Consider the following 17,156-nt stretch of genomic DNA (forward strand, 5'->3'; position numbering starts at 1 on the left):
TGGTCCGATTCACACTTAGAGCGTCTTTAGAAACCCAAAATTCTTACATAATATAACCGCTAAAATTCCGTTAAAATCTTAAATTGCTTTTTCCCGAAAGAGTTCTCTTTGGTGATAAGGTAGATTTACTCAGGTACAGATAGTAAGTAATATATAAAAAAATAGGCCAATTTAATTAATTTATAGAAAGAGTGTCAGAATATATGAAATCTATTTTGATCTCAAGCTTGGTTACTTTCTGAATAACTTATTGTAGTAGTTATAGCTTAATTTATGCAAATTATTAAAAAAAATAATAAAGTAAAAACACATTTAATTTCAAGTGGCAGTAAAAAGTAAATGAAATGAATACTTCAGTCGGGTACCTACGTAATAAGGTGGTGCTCTAAGTAACTTTCAGAATAATACAAAAAAGCATTAGTAACATAAAATTGAGTGCGAATGTGCAAATTTTAATCCAGTTTTGTATTCTAGTAACGTAAGATTGCTAAAAATGCGCACAACAACAATTCGTGCATAAGTATTATTATATTTTATGTGTACTTGAGAACCAGTGTATTTTAAGTCCAAAAAGAATACTTTTTCAAAATATTTATTTAAGATTTTTCAGGGACTTATGGTGGGTGGTGTGGTTTCAGGAATTTCGCACTTAATGCAGTTATAACTTTATAATTTTAAGATTTTCAGGTTTTTATTACGACTAGATTAAAAAAATGGAAGTTTCGGTTTCAATACAGACTTACGGCGCACTGACTTTAGTTATCGACTTCTTGTACGCATCGTTTTAATTATGTATGTTGATAATATTATGTCTATAAATACAAAACACAAAAAGATTAATTAACACCACAACGTTGCTTTTTTATTACATATTAAATGACTTTCGTTATCCCATCTGCCAATATGACCGTTGGTTAATAGCTTTTCATATTATCTAAAAACAGTACAAGAAGCCGAAGATAAATTGATTTATGATTATTTCCAATCGTTTAACCAACGATGGAGTGACCAGTGATCGAATGAGAACAGTTTATTTTAAATATAAATCAAAAGATAAAAAAACGTCTTTTGTCTTATTAATTTATGCAAATATAACGATTTTTCCCTAAAATCTTTTGAGATTTCTTATTTTTTTTAAATGCGTGTAAATTTAAAAATTGAAGGGAAAAAGCTTTGTTAAGTAACTATAGTTATTTTTCTGTTTTTTTTTTAAATGTTGTAAAGAAATACATATTTTAACAAAAATAGCTTTTATTTTCTTTGATTTAAAAATATTATTCCATGATCGTAAAATGCATAAACTTGGTTCAGACAACGTTTCATATTTTGAATTATTTTATGAATTGAAGATGTCACCGTAACTATGCTATATAGCACATTTTGGTGTTTTTTTTTTAAATATTGTTTATTTCAACTAATGATGGGAAAAATACTATTCAATGTGTTTTTTTTAATTTTAAATACCTTATTTTCCGAAATATGCGTATTTTGACGTACTTACAAAAATCTTGAAAATTTAAGTCAACAAAGCGCGAAACATGCCATATAACGTTGTTTGGGTGACACATTTCCTTTTAGTTTTTATTTATACGTACAATGCAAAGATGACCCTTTGCTTTGTGGCAATGTTATTATTTCGATTTTTCGAGTTCAAATTATGCGAGGACTGTTTTTCTTAACCCACCGACGTCACTAGTGTCTGTTTTCTCAAGAAATTACCCGACGTATAGTTGTTCCGTCTCTCTCTTACTGCCTGGTGCGTTGAGGCAGTCCTGCTTGCACAACTCTGACCTCATGCATCGAAGGAGTGGGCTGCGTGGAAAATTCATTCACAGTGGAAAAACGATGAATCCAATCCCTTAGGTTTGGGATTGAAAAATGATCTGATAAAGGTAAGAAATGGACTTTTTCAATACATTATCTTCGAATAAAGAGATAAACGACTCTAAAGTTTTTGACATGAACATGTTGATATATTTTCTTCGAATAAATTATTAAAGGAGAAGTGCTATGCTACCTGTGGATTTACTTATGGCATCTAGCGAAAAATCGTTAATTTAATATGCTAAACACCCAATATTTATTAGTACATACATAGTATTGTATGATTTTTTTATAGTTTTAATGAATTTTATGTTTAATAATAAAAAAATATTTTTTATTATAAATAGCAATGTATAAATTGATATCTATTTTAACTGAGTATATCAAAACGATCTTCTGTATTGTAACCATACTGAAGCTCAATTTGAGCATCATCAGGCATTTTATGAATAGGACAGATCCATGCCACGAGATATTTTAGCTATCATTGTACGTCGACTTCCAAAAATGCTTCTTTTTCTAATAGTCAAAAAGAATTTGGATTATAAATTATACGTATTTTTCTTATAAAATCTAGGTTTTTTTCAACGAAATACAAAAAACATTAGTCATAAATCTTATTAATACATTGGAGAGAATTTACTAAATAAAAATTTAATAATAACAATGATCATAAAATAAAATGTAATAATAAGTTTTATTAGGTTTTTTTATTGTGAGTTTATCTTTGATTTTAAATAAAAAATATTTTTCTTTTTCATATTTTTAGATATGTATTTATTAAACCGGTTTAAAATGTACATTATCAAAAAAAAAATGCTTAAAATTGCAAGCTTCATATTTTTCCGCTAGGTGCCTATGGTGGGCGGTAAATTTATCTTAAGCCACAAAAGTACAAAGGCTTATATTATATTATATTATATTACGCGATCAACAACTTTTCGGAATTCATATAAATAAACCTAATAGATATATATAAAAATTAATCAAATTATTACGGTTCATGAACTTGTTGAACATATAAATAATGACCTTTAATGAAATCTTGATCGAAAAAGTTTTCAGAAAAAAGTCAGGGAAATTAACGTTTTTTTTTTTAAATTACTTTGAAAAAATCTCCATTACTGTAACAATCTTTGTGCTTGTCATGGTTGCTGGAAAATATTTTCAATTATGAGATTCCGAAAATACTCCGATGAAAATTGCGTAAACATCCCTCTGGGCAAAAAGACATTGAACACCACAATGTTTAACACTTGTAGCAGGTGAAATTTTTAGTAAATATTTTTTAAATCAAAGATTACAATTAATTAGGGTTAATTATATAATTAAATATTTAAAAAATGAACGAAGTTATTTTTTATTCATTCATATTGCGCTTCCAGATATATTAGCAATAAAATAAAATATGTGTAAGCCACATAATTTTTGGAACGATTGAGGCGATTTTTTATGTTTGGAGAGACCTAGTCAAGTGAATTGAAATCATTGTTAAAATGACTTGATCTTTAAATGAATAAAATCTGACCTGATTGTTGAATTATGCGTATTAGGTACATAAGAATTTATATTTTTAATTTAATATTATGGTTTAAGACTGTTAAAGTGTTATTTAGAATAACAAAATATCAAACATAATACTTTATTTATAATATTCTAAAACAAAGAATATTTTTTTTCTCAGAGACTGAATATGATATTATACAAGATTTAAGATTTAAAATTTTCATCGGTGGATTAATTGGTCAAGCAGTTGGCATGCGATAGATGTGTGCTCGAATCCCTCCCATTCAATTCAATATTTTTGTGAAGTTGTATTTTGAGTAATTTATTTTGAAATTGAAATCTTCTTCTTTCTTCTTTGAATTTGTCACCATATAGCATATGCACACCATACGGCGCTACCAACAATTTCTGTTGATCGCCAGTCTTATTGTATTTTCCCAGATCATCCAAGCATCTCTTAGCTCCATCGTATATAGCTTTTGGATGATATTTAGCGTTCTTACAGGATGCCAAAATCTTATTGACTTGAACGAGAATTTAAATTTAAACAACTAGACTGAGAGGGACTCGAACTCATGTCTTTTACTTTTCAAATGCGTGCTTTTGCCTCGAGGTTATTGATCCATTTATGATTCATGCGAATTGTTTTTTATAATTACGTTTAATCTGTGGTAGGTACCAACTTTAAATTTTATTTGATAAATAAACCAACTTTCTTAACCTTAAGTATCTTCAGAATTGAATAAAAAATATTAAATCGTTGATTTTAATTATCTAAAATAGATAAATAAAAAATACCTAACTGATATGAGATTGACTACCTAACTGATATTGATTGAAATACCTAACTGATATTGACAAATTTCAAATATGAAAAATGTTGTAAAATAGTTCCACCATAGTTTTATTTCAATCAAGCGACATTGTTAAGTTTTTCAATATCAAAAAGTAGTAAGTTGGAAAGTTACATTAAAAGTATTAACCACTTTGGGGTTGCGCATCGAAAGTGTTATGGCATCGAAGCATGCGCACTGATAGCTTTGATTATGGATCGAACATGAAGAGGTCTGAGAAAGCTTCAGTCAGTTACGAAAGGTCTGCCAAAGGTGTCGGACCTTACGCTGGTTTTTCTTCGCATCATCCTCATCATCAGCTAATATTTGCAGACAGAACACACGCCAGGCTACGTGGAAAACTACCAGTGTACCTGCAAGACTTCAGAGAATATCTGCAGATTAAAAATGTAAGTAGAACAATTAAATTTGTATCAATTCTAAAATTAAAATAATTTTTGTTGTATATACTGTATACATCGTAGTAATAACACTATTTAAAGCTAAAAATACGCTTCTCTATGTAATGTTATAATGTTATGTTTTGTAAAACAGACGCCAGAGGAAGGGGTGGTTACGTTTATATTGCAAATATCACAGGTTTGTAATTTGTTTAAGATTAAATTTAAATACATAATTTATTTGATTATCTTATTAAGAGCAGAATTTAATTAAAACAACCCGATAAGCTGACACTCAACATATTGCATCATTTATATTTAGTAGCAAGTTTTTTTAAGCTTTGGTTTATAAGATATTAAATAAAATCTTTATAAAATACTAGAATTAGTGTCGAATAATTTATAAAATAAAATATATGTGAATCAAATATGTTTTTAAAAAAGAATACTAATTTATTATTGTAAGCTGTGATCTACAAAAATGATCGTACAATTTAAATAATGCTGCAATTATATAATAAATATAATTATTAATTACTGTCATATGTATGCGTTATTTAATATTTAAGTATTTATTCTTTCTATATACTATTATTATAGTTAATAATTCTGCGTTAATATATACTTTTTATTGATTAATGGATGATATTTTTTTACGAATTTTTGGACACTCTAAAAATACAAAAAAAATGCTAAAATTTCAAAGTACAATTATTTTTTTTTAAAATTCATTCCATAAATCATTTAAATTTTCATTAATTTAACCCTACTTCCATTTTATAATGAATTAAGAGATATATAGTAAAATTACAATATTATTATATTTATAGTATAATAATAATAATAGCCGAAATAGATTTGTAGAATTTCAAACATATATATATATATATTATTATAATTAATTTTGACATAACTGTTATATTATACATTTATGTAGTAAATTTATTTTATACATAGATTGCTGAAGACCATTTTCAATTTAGAATCGTAGGATAATGAATATATTATTAAAAATGTAGTATTTATTATATATGCCATTTAATCACAAAAGTCTTATTTTTTCTTATACCCTCAAGCCTTCATAATAGCCTTCAAGAAATGACGCAATCATATTGAATAATCATGTCTCTCAAATTTTCCTACTCCAAAGGTAACTTATATCATCATCTGAAAACTCAATATGGAAATGTATGCGAAGTGATTTTTTTTCACTTGAATAAAATTATGGATAATATATTCATATTTTAAGTTGACAGAAAAAAAATCCTCTTTTTACAATATTTTATAAAATATATATGTATAATGAAAGATCATTCGTGTTACGCATTTCTTTTAAAACAAATTATACTCGTATTTTGTAAAATACAATTTTTAATTATCTAAATATGACGCATTAATATCATATTATATGTGATATATTAAGGAAGATTGGTTCTGTAGATTCAATTTTTTCAACCATCAAAGAAAGAGATTAGTCAGCCAAACTACTTGATGCACGTATCCTCGTGCCTCATTATTTTTTTCCCATTTTGGACAATTCCAAAAGCTTTCTAAAATCAAACATTAATTTAAAAAATATATATATATATTCAGTAGGTAAACATTTAGGGATAATGTAGATATTAAACGAATTAAAAATGTTATTGTAGGAAAACTCCATTATAATGATTTGGAAATATTTTGTTATTAATACTACAGAATTAAGCTACCTTTTTTCAAATCGTTATTAAGTAGAAAAATGATTAAAATTTTAGTTTTTTTCAGTGTATTTGCTAAGTATATATTTTTAACTTGCCTCAAATGCAATTAAGTGTAGTCGTAATTGTTATTCAATTTCGAGGCTGCTCCTAGTCAAGCGCCCATAATAATGAATGTATCCAGTGAAAATTATATGGCTACCAAAGGTCGCCGGGATGCAACTGCATTTTACAGCTCATATCGATCGAAAATCGGGGTCCATGTAGGGCAGGGTTTTAACAGATATCAACGATACTAATATATTGTGTTGATTTGCAATGCCTCAGTATTATTTGAACGCATACTTTAACACAAACTATCTTTAAATCCGTATTCATTTTAGATTTTATAATTTGTACTCGGATTCATTATTCAAATAATTACAAATTGGCGTATAATCATCTATTTTGGTGACCTGTCTACAAAAAAATAAAATTCTTACCGGATGATATTATACTCGTCCATATAATATATATATATATATATATATATTAAGCGTTGGACTATCACGCCGTGGGTCCCAGGTTCGAATCCTGGGTCTGGCAAGTACACATATTGTTTTTCAATTTGTGTGTAAGTCAGGGTATGGACCTAATAGGTTGAGCAAGTGGCTGACATCCATTTCTCGTAAAAAACAAAATCTGTTAATACAAACCTCTTCTCCGTGGAGGCCCATATGATCCTATTAGGATCGGACATGGTCGGAAATATATATATATCATACATTAATGGTCTCCGTTTTACATTGCTACGTGAGCACTGGTGACACATTGGTAGTAAACACTTTAAGAATAAGACACAATGTGAGGTATTTTTTGAAGATACTATTTAGGCGCCGAAATGGGCTCCACGGCAGAATGGTTCTGCGAGCAACTCGCCGTAAATACTACCATCAATTGAGATTTTTGTCCGAGATAGTCGTAGTTGTTGACCTGCTCATTGATGAGGATCGCCTTTGGTTCAGTAGAGTATCATTACTTTCAACTTCGAGACTTTAATTTTAAAATCTACTTTGCACAACCTATTCTGAAGCTCTTCTGGGTATTTTGTGATGTCGAATCGAAAACGCAAGTCATTTTATATGGCACTACTTTTCTATAATATTTTTTAAGCCTGTCATATATTATTTAAATCAAACAAGTCCTAAAAACGTCCTTGCAATAACAAAGAATTTATTAAACGAAATAAGTAAAGCTTAGCACATTTTTAAACTAATCTCTTCTTGCGTTATGAAGCTTATCCCCTTGTTATATCCCTCCCCTAGCTTAGGCGTATGGAAAGGGTGTACTGAAAAAATGGCAACCGGGATTTTTTATTACGTTTTTTTTATGAATGAGTCTCGTTGTTATGGTAACGCACTTGATGTAATTTACGTTGAACCGTTATGTTAACGTGGCCAATTAGGGGAGATCTTTTTACGCTATAGTAAGCCCGAAGCAAACATAGCATAATAATTTGACGTCACTAATGTGGACTGTTTGATAAAAATATTCGACGTAATTTAATCTAAAATGTAGACGTAATCTAGACCAAAAGGGTAACATGAATTGACTTCTCTAATAGCAACTGAAGATCATCAACATTTTTAATTAGTATAAATACAGTTTTAAAATGAACAAATTTCAATAATTATTAATTTTACTACGATTTTGTAAAATAATGTTTTTGTGGAAGCGCAGTTCTGGCGAAGGCAACAATCTACAACGTAGCACAGCTCCCAGTAGACCTACAATTATTATCATAGATGACGTTTTTGTTTTACATTTTCTGTTGGAGCAAGTAAACATTGTGCATTTTTCATATTTCTATAGTTGCCACTATATTACATTGGTGATAAATTACTACAAAAAAATAATAATATATAACAAGTTTGTGTAACATCCGGATATTACACAAACTTCTTATATATAGGTGTAGGTCAGATGGGTAGGTAGGGATTTTTTTGGCTTTGTTATTTTAAACTATATGCTATTCTATGGAACACCTGCAAATTTAAATAGTATATTAATGTAAAAAATACATTTTTACAATGTTTTTGCTTAATAATAAATGCATTATAGTATAATGCATTATGGTAACTAGGAACAGCGCTAGTATCAATTATGTACATCTGCGCATCTATTCTATACACAAGACTGCTTTCGGCCGCTACGGCTACGTTATCTAGGGTAGGTTTGTATCGAAATATTAACAATTATTGTAACAATTACTAAAATAAGTTAACCGTCTAAACAGTCAATATCTTACTCTAAAATTTACCACAGCCAAAAGAATTTTATATCATTTAGTTTTCCTATTTTTTTATAATATATTACATAATATGTTTTTTCTCATGCGTTACTAATAAATATACTGTACTTAATTGAAAATACTTTCCAAATCTCAGATTACAAAACAAATCTGATTTTACAATGCAGTTTTCTATTATTTTGTGTTCTAAATCCTATTACACCTATACATCCACGATGGCCGCGTGGCTTTAGCGCCGGTCTATAGTGTCGAGGGTCTCAGGCTCGAATCCTGAGTCTGGCAAGTACCCATATTGTTTTTCAATTTGTATATAAGTCAGAGTATGGACCTAATAGGTTGAGCAAGTGGCAGACATCCATTTCTTGTAAAAATAAAATCTGTTAATACAAACCTCCACTCAGTGGAGGCCCATATGATCCTATTTGGATCGGACATGGTCGAAAGAAAAGAAATCCTATTTTAGATATTATATTATAACATGTCATAAATTGTTAATTTTTATTGAAAATCTAATTCTTTTTTGTCGGGTTTTCAGTAAATTTCAATAGATTATGCTGTCTTAAACAATGTAATTATTTATATTAAAATATCAATAATATATTATATACGTAGTGATTCATAATGTATGTTTATATTGAGTTTCCTTCTTTTGAGAACCGATTCACGATTCTTATATATTATATAATATGCCCGACTTGCAAAAAATCTTGTATTAAAAGTCGTGTCTCCTAGACATGATTAATATTCCAAAAAAATATCTTCTTTTATATTATCTATAAAAAATCAAACTTTTTGTAAAATAGGCACTGAAGAATTTGACTATATAAAGATTTTTTTACCCGTTTTCATCCTTATAAAGGAAGACGCGTATTGAATATTAAAATTCATGGGTCATTCATTGTCTTGGACCCATCCTGAAGGGCGTTCTAAATTCCGTCAAGGTACAATTCAATACCTTTGAGAATACATTTCAAATTAAATTTTACCTTAAAACGCCCCGAAACTGCGCGAAAGTGTAAAGTGCGACTGTGACCTGAATAAATAAATTTTAATCAACACATTCTGGTTTAACCGTTATCCATTCATAATATCTGGACGCGGCAGGTAAAGTGTGTTATAATCCAAGATTTTGAATAAAATATAAATCAAGCTTTCCTTATTTTCTATATAAAAAAAAACATTGTAGCAAAACACTGTTACTGGTTGCGAAGACGGTATCTGAGTTCTTTTCAAGTTATGTATGTTTAATATATGGAATATTACATTCTCAAAATCTTGTTAATTATTCGTTGAATATAAGAAATAGTTTATTACAACCATATAGATTTCACACGTCAGAAGTATAATATAATGAACGGTGAAAGTTCATGCTTGAACGATGTCGTCGAAAAACTTAAGACTTGCGCAAGTTTCTGTTAAATATATTCAGTTATACCAGTCCAAGAATACAATATAGAAATTCAAATATTGTCATCTCACTTGTATACTAAAAAAAACTTGGGAAAACTTATTCGTACTTTTCATGAAATTCGTTAAATATATTATATTCTACAACGTAACTTAACTTAATTTTGTTGAAACTGATGTAATGCGCAAGAAAGTTCTTGTTTGTGATAATGATAATAATATATTTACGATATATAAGTATGTAACATACCTAGTTTTACATTAAAAAAGTAGATTATTCTGAGATTAAGGGCCACATGCCCAACGAAAGTTGCGGTTTTATGGTATTTTCAAAGCATAAGCCTGGACATTCCTTAAACGTTGTAGATAATCTATTTATATAATTTTGATGACTGCATAAAGTATTTTTATTACATAAAATAGTATTCTTTTATACCTCTCGATCTAATGTTTTAGAATATAGATTAAGATTTTTTAGATTTAATAATTTTCAAACCCATTAATAAAACCATTAATTAAATTTATGTTGACATTATTATAGTGAAATATTTACGATAAAAAATATATTTATAATCTCTGTGATCCAAAATTTGACAAGAATTAGGCATTTTATTATTCAAAAAATGGGCAAGATTACGACATTTGAAGATAATTCTATATAAACTGATTATAAGCTATGTCATTGACCACTCAAACGTGATAAAACATCCTACGAATAATGATAGTTTTGTAATAATTATTGACTTAAGAATAAGGTAGTATTTTTTTGAAATACGCCATTTCTATTGGCATTTCCCAGTGGTTAAGCTACAACATACGGCCGTAGCCATAAATTTACAAACGATAACTGAAGTAGGGAGTAAGATCATGTTAACGCGCGTGTTTGATCATGTACCGAACCGATTTTTTTTTTTCGGTTCTATAAATACGTTTAAAAATTAATATATCTAAAAAAATCTTATCACCACTGCACATGGATGTACTGAAATATGAATATATTTTAAAACATTAGATCGAGGGTTTTAAAAGAATACTATTTTATGTAATAACAATACTTTATGCAGTCATCATTTTACTTACTCTAACAGAAAACGTAAAATAATCACGTGGCTTATAATATAAATTGCTACGTCGACAGGGAATGGTGCTACGGCGTAGCTTGAAGCCTACGCCACTACCATCTACTTTAAAAACATAATTATACGAAACCGTAGTAATATTAATAATTATTGAAACTAGCTAGCGCATTAGAAAATTATATTTTGTAAGATAATTAAAAACAATCGGTGCATATTGTATTTATGTACGCGCGATAGAAGTTATACTTATTTGGCGTAACAAAACAAAAACAAAACTTGCGATAACTTAGATTCTTCGACTATCTCTTATTTATCTTGTTAAATCACACACTCAAGAAAAAGGGCCGCTTATTGGAGCGCCGTTGGTTTATTTCTATACACTTTAACTTATATTACTAAATTGTATAATTATTTCTCGTTTGTTTTTATTTTTAAAGTAACAACTGACACTGACGTTTAATCATTTGTTTACGTAAGGAATTGCAAATGGCCGACAATAATAAATTCGTTGCCTAGGCAACGGAACAATTCTACTATCAAACTTGCGTTTGTATACAACTAACTGATTCGCAGCTAACTTCATACTGTCTCGCACTTTCGTAACGATGCGCGCGCGCAGCTCTCAATTTCACTCTCTACCAAACGCCCCAAAAGAAGTATAATTTCAAAAATGTATTGTATACGGAGCTATATTATAGTAAACTTAGTTAACTTACTATGAAATAAGCAGTATATTTTTGTGATAACAAAAATAGTAATTGAAGTTAAGTAAATACGACTGTAATACGAAGAATATGGCATTCGACAAAATAATTTTATTTTTACACATTATTTACAAGGTAGGAGAATTAGGAAGATTGGCGACTAAATTGCAGTGTATCTCTCTCTATCCTGGGCAAACTGTATCAGATCATCAACGCCTTAGACACTGATTCGGTTAAAGAGGTGGAATAGCCAAGAAAATCGTCTATCTTATATTATGTAAATAATTCTTCTTGTAAAAAAATAGTGCCGAAACGTACAGCCTTTTTGTGCTTGATAGTAGTTAAAAGTTCGTCTTGCGTATTGGCTCGTGTTAAAACCTTTCAGTTGGTAATGTGATCAGGCCAAAGAATTCTCATGGTAAGTCGTTAAAGCCACAATTATGACTTCAGTTTTCTGATGATTACTTTCCTTAACGTCTAGGTTTATGGATACAATGTAGCACCTGATAACCCTCCATCGGGTGCCCAGACTTATATTTTGACTGCAGTAGAGATATTTCATTTTTAAAAATGTTTCTTGCCATCTTAATTTCTGATCTTGAGATATATTATAGTAATTAGCAATTTTCCCAATCTATATGGATTAAATACACAAATATCTGTAAAAACAACATATAACCTTTTCCAGAAAAAAAAAATGATTACATTGACATGAATTTGTTTTGGTAAATACCTGTTTTATTATTCAGTTGAAAATGTCCCTTTGAGGCGGACGAAAACGATCCAAATTTATTGAATAAAAAAGTGGAGTAAAAAAATCTCGCGTTTTATTAAATTAATCAATAAATAATTGTGTCACAATTTAATCACAATGACTAGATTTCAATTGCTGTGATTCAAGAACGATTCTGAATGAACATTTTAAAAACATCGAAAATGTATAGGTAAATGTCTTGTGGGTTTAAATGTCCAATATGTCCAATAAAGAATCTTACCAGGTGTTGTGTTATTGATTGAAAAAAAAATGATATAATTTTGAAAACGCTTTTCTCCTCTGTCTATTTTCTGGCAGCACTTTTAAGCATTGATAAAATAATACGGTCGATCCTGGCTTAAAATTTAATCTGTTTAACACTAAAAAGGTCAAAATATTCTAAAAATTGTTATAAAATGATATAAGTCGGATAAAGTATACGGAGTGAGTTATGTACATCCTATGTTAGGACCATTATGTAATGCGACACCCACCTAATCTAATTTCATGCCAGTGAAATATAATATCGATGTTCAAAGTAATTTGGTTGAACTCAGCTACACTAAAGGCAGATTGTAACAAAAAAGACAACTGATGGTTAATTGATAGTAGTGATCAGGAAAACACAGATCAATACTAAGAATGGCAAAGTACTCATAAAAATCACTATAAGTCGGAAAAAGCAGTAGAATAAAGCTAATATTCCTGTGTGTAATGAAAATATGCTAAATCCGATTATTAAAATCAGATTAATAAAAAAAATCGTATATATATTACATATATATTACATATATCTAAATATTTTAAATGATAGTAATATACACCGTTTAAGGATAATAAATTTCATTCTGACAAATACGTTTTTATTGATACATTTAAAATTCTCAGGTATGAATATAAATTTTCGCTCCACACAGTGAAAATTTGCTGAATCAATTTTAATTTCCGGCCGCTTGGGGCTATATATGTTTCACCGCCAATTTATTTATAACGTACCATGTTATAACGTATACGTAATATATATTTTCACCAAAAATCTCTTACTGTATAATGAAAAAATTCATGCTTATATTAACAACAAATTAATTTATACCTCTATTAATTCTAACAAAATGATGTAAGCTGTAATGGATGGTTGGTTGCTAAGTCAAAAAGTGTAAGAAACTTTTGACGAAATTGAGTTACATATATTGGGTTAGATTATTTCGAAGCTCATTTTCAGCGTCGCTAAACTTCTGTCAACAAGAGTTATACCGTGATGAAGTTACAACTTTATTTGGTATGGTGTTAGCGATAAGTTTATCGAATTTTAAATATATCTTTATTTTTAGCCCTGCCGGTCTAATAACAATTTGATGGTTTATATTTTGAATATTCACAATTTGAAAACACCTCAGATTTATTATATAAAACGCACGTGAGGATAATTTTGTGGACTGCAAACTATAGTTAGTTGTTCGAATAGTTAGGGTGGGCTTGAGAACTCCGGGCACTAACCTTAAGCTGATGGTTTATCTATCATATTAAATATAGATGTTTCACATATATACGTGATATAAATACATTAATTGAACACAATAAGCTTTAGCAATAATGGAAGGTCATGTTTGAAGATACTATCCAAGTGCCTAAATGCGCTCAATGTGAGTTTGGTTTTGCGGAAAATCTCATCATACTTAAACTTACCTCCGTAAATATAAATTTGTTGCTCGAGATAGACATAGTTGTTAACACGATTGATATAAATGTCATTCGTGAGGATTTATGAAATTTATCTTTGTATTCAAATACATTGTAAGAGGTATTTATATATATATATATGTGTGTAAATAAGATAATAATAATTACAAGATAAAAAGAACTTTTTATATACCACGTTTTCAAATTTTCTGTTGAATCATATAAACTTGACAATTCTATGTATTAATAAAAACTTTTTATTGTACTTGATAGAAATACTGAATAAATATATAATACTGAAATGTGATTTTGACATTTCATATTGATTTCCATAGTAACGCATGTATATATTAATAATTTAGTTGCTAGGACCCCCTTAGCAACCAACAATAATAACTTTCCATACAAAATAGAATTAACTAAAAATGAATTCAATTCTGCCTAAAATGGCTAAACATATTAAAATAATGCATTGTCTTCGTGTTCTGATATATTCTAAAAGTTTCAAATGTCTACCTAGTCGGGAAGTTAGTTACAAATTTTCAATCATCCAATACGAATCTTGGACAAACAAGAAAAAATTTGTACTGGACAAACAAGAATACGAGGTAATAAAAACGTGGTAAAAAGTAGTAATGCGCCGACCAATAAAACTATTAACCTAGTTATTTTTTATGGACATAATATACAGCGGTGACATTTAGAAACATCGTGATAAGCATCCATGATATCTTAGATATTGTCACGATGTTTATCAAGAAGCAAGACACGTATGTTATCTGAGTCCCACGCCGATAAGATTGCGTGTTGCTTATCCATTCCCACGCAAACCTTTGTTAGGCTCCGTGCCCTAGGGCTGCTAAAATTTTACCCTTGTTAAATAATTAGGGTGGTTTTAGTTTGCGATTATACGTCTGAGATTTACTCTTAAGCCTTTGATCTAAATATGCGGAAGATGTTTTTAATGCGATTTCAAGGAAATTTTGATAAAGTACACTATATCAATGTCTCTATCTCTTGTCATATAACAAAGATGGAATTAATTTAGTATTTCTCATCCAGATAATACAATACTAGTATATTATTATAAAATAGTACTCAGTCAATTAAATTTAATAATAAAGTATTTATTCGCGCATTCGTTGCGGTATTGATAAGGAATTTCGGTGTCCGGATTCCACGGACTTCGTGAAATGCTTATGGGAATGAGAAGATTCATCGAAATTGAACATTAGGATAAATTATAGGCAATGAAAACTGATGAAAATTTAAGCGCAGAACAGATGAACGAAATGCGTGAGTACATTTACGTACGTTACGTCTTAAATATAATATATATCTATAATAAAGCGAGGTTTATGATAATTGCAAAGACTCGTGAAATTTATTAACTTCTGCATAGTATTAATGATAAAAATCTAGAGTAAAAACGTAGACCTCCTCCACATCAACCGCCCCGTACTTCACTCGGTTTTAATCAGGCGTGTCACGAGGTTCTACGTTTGGATGTGAAACATCACCAGTTGTTTATGCTTGGGAATGTCTCAGGAGTAGTTACCTCAAGTCAAGTTACCTTAAGTCTTAAGTCGAGTGTGCTTTGACTGTGTCACAAGATGTTAAGTTAAGAGTGTCCATGTGAGAGAGAAGTAGGTAGAACAGGAAAAAATAAATTATAAAATTAAATCAATTGCTAATATAACACAACTAAATGATCTTAGTGACGAGATATTCATTTACGCATTAAAATTCCGCATTTAAAAAAAAGTAATAAAACTGTTCTTTGTGGCATCCAGGTTGGTTGGGCTGATGGGCTCAACAGTTGGTCGAACAGACTGGAACAGCTCTTCTCTTTTCGTACATATTTTAGGATATTCTCAGAGAATGTGGTTTGCATTATGTACTTCTCCTCCACATGGAACGCAAAGTAATAAAATTACTGTTCTTTGTGGTATCCAAGGTCGGATGGCCCGATGAGCTCAACAGTTGGTCGAATAGACTGGAACAGCTCTTCTCTTTCCGTATACATTTAAGGATATTCTCAGAGAATGTGGTTTGCATTGTGTGTTTCTCCTGTACATGGAACGCCAACGGGTAACAAGACCAAACTCATAGAGCTTGTCAGCAAAACCACCATGTCCGGATTAAAAACAGTTATCTCAATTCACCTATTGATATTTAAAAAAAAGCATATATGACGTGTGCATGTATTTGGTGGAGGCATCCCTTTCATGTATTTTACGCCGCATCCAGTGTCATTAGACGTATTTTTTGCTTTCTCATTAATAGTTCAATGAAAATTCTAGTACACCACATTATGAGGGCAAAATCATTCACCAGCTCGTTATCTAAGGAAAAATCAATAGTAAATGTAGTAGAGTACGACACCGCTCTTCTGTACCATTGGGGGTAGTAGACAATAGATAAAATATTACCCGGATGACTGCCAACCTAAAATAAGGGGTGGCCCGGGAAAAAATCCAAGATATAAATGTATTCTCCAAATTGTTTGAGCTAAGTTTCATTTGAATACAAGAATTGGTTGTAAGTTGACAAATCAGTTTATTATACAATTTTGTTTAGGATATTTGTAAACCTTCTATGTTACTCGTTTCCGTAAGTTTTTGTAATCTTTTCTGAGGGTCGTCTGAATTATGCTCATTTGGTGATTTATTAAAAAAATGTACCTATTTTATTTTAATTTAAAACATGCTGATATGAAAAATTATAATAAAACTTTGTATGTAGTTTTTTTTAGATGTGGAAAAGCCGAAAATACTTTCAGACAATAATTACATTAATTATAATATATTATTTCGAATAATATGTAAATGTGAGACTATCCTTGGGACCCATGTCATTGCGCTGTCACAGAATCAACACACGCGACATTTTAGCTTTGATCTTTGCCTTTTGATTCTTGTGACAGCAATTATGGTTATATGTTATTATGAAATATAAGGAGGGTCAAGTTAAATAGTTAG

General features: G+C 29.7%; 1 protein-coding gene across 1 annotated transcript in view; it reads left to right on the plus strand.

Moving 5' to 3' along the window:
* The first annotated feature begins 4,414 nt into the window (after positions 1-4,414).
* spab (space blanket) overlaps positions 4,415-17,156 on the plus strand; it is a 90,265-nt gene continuing 77,523 nt past the window's right edge. The window contains exon 1 of the mRNA XM_085942998.1: positions 4,415-4,573. The gene's annotated coding sequence lies outside the window, so the exon portion shown is untranslated. The remainder of the gene's footprint in view (positions 4,574-17,156) is intronic.

The sequence above is a fragment of the Rhyacophila brunnea genome, unplaced genomic scaffold (assembly GCF_057557595.1).
Source record: "Rhyacophila brunnea isolate RB1 unplaced genomic scaffold, BYU_Rbru_1.0 scaffold_15, whole genome shotgun sequence".
Classification (NCBI taxonomy): domain Eukaryota; kingdom Metazoa; phylum Arthropoda; class Insecta; order Trichoptera; family Rhyacophilidae; genus Rhyacophila; species Rhyacophila brunnea.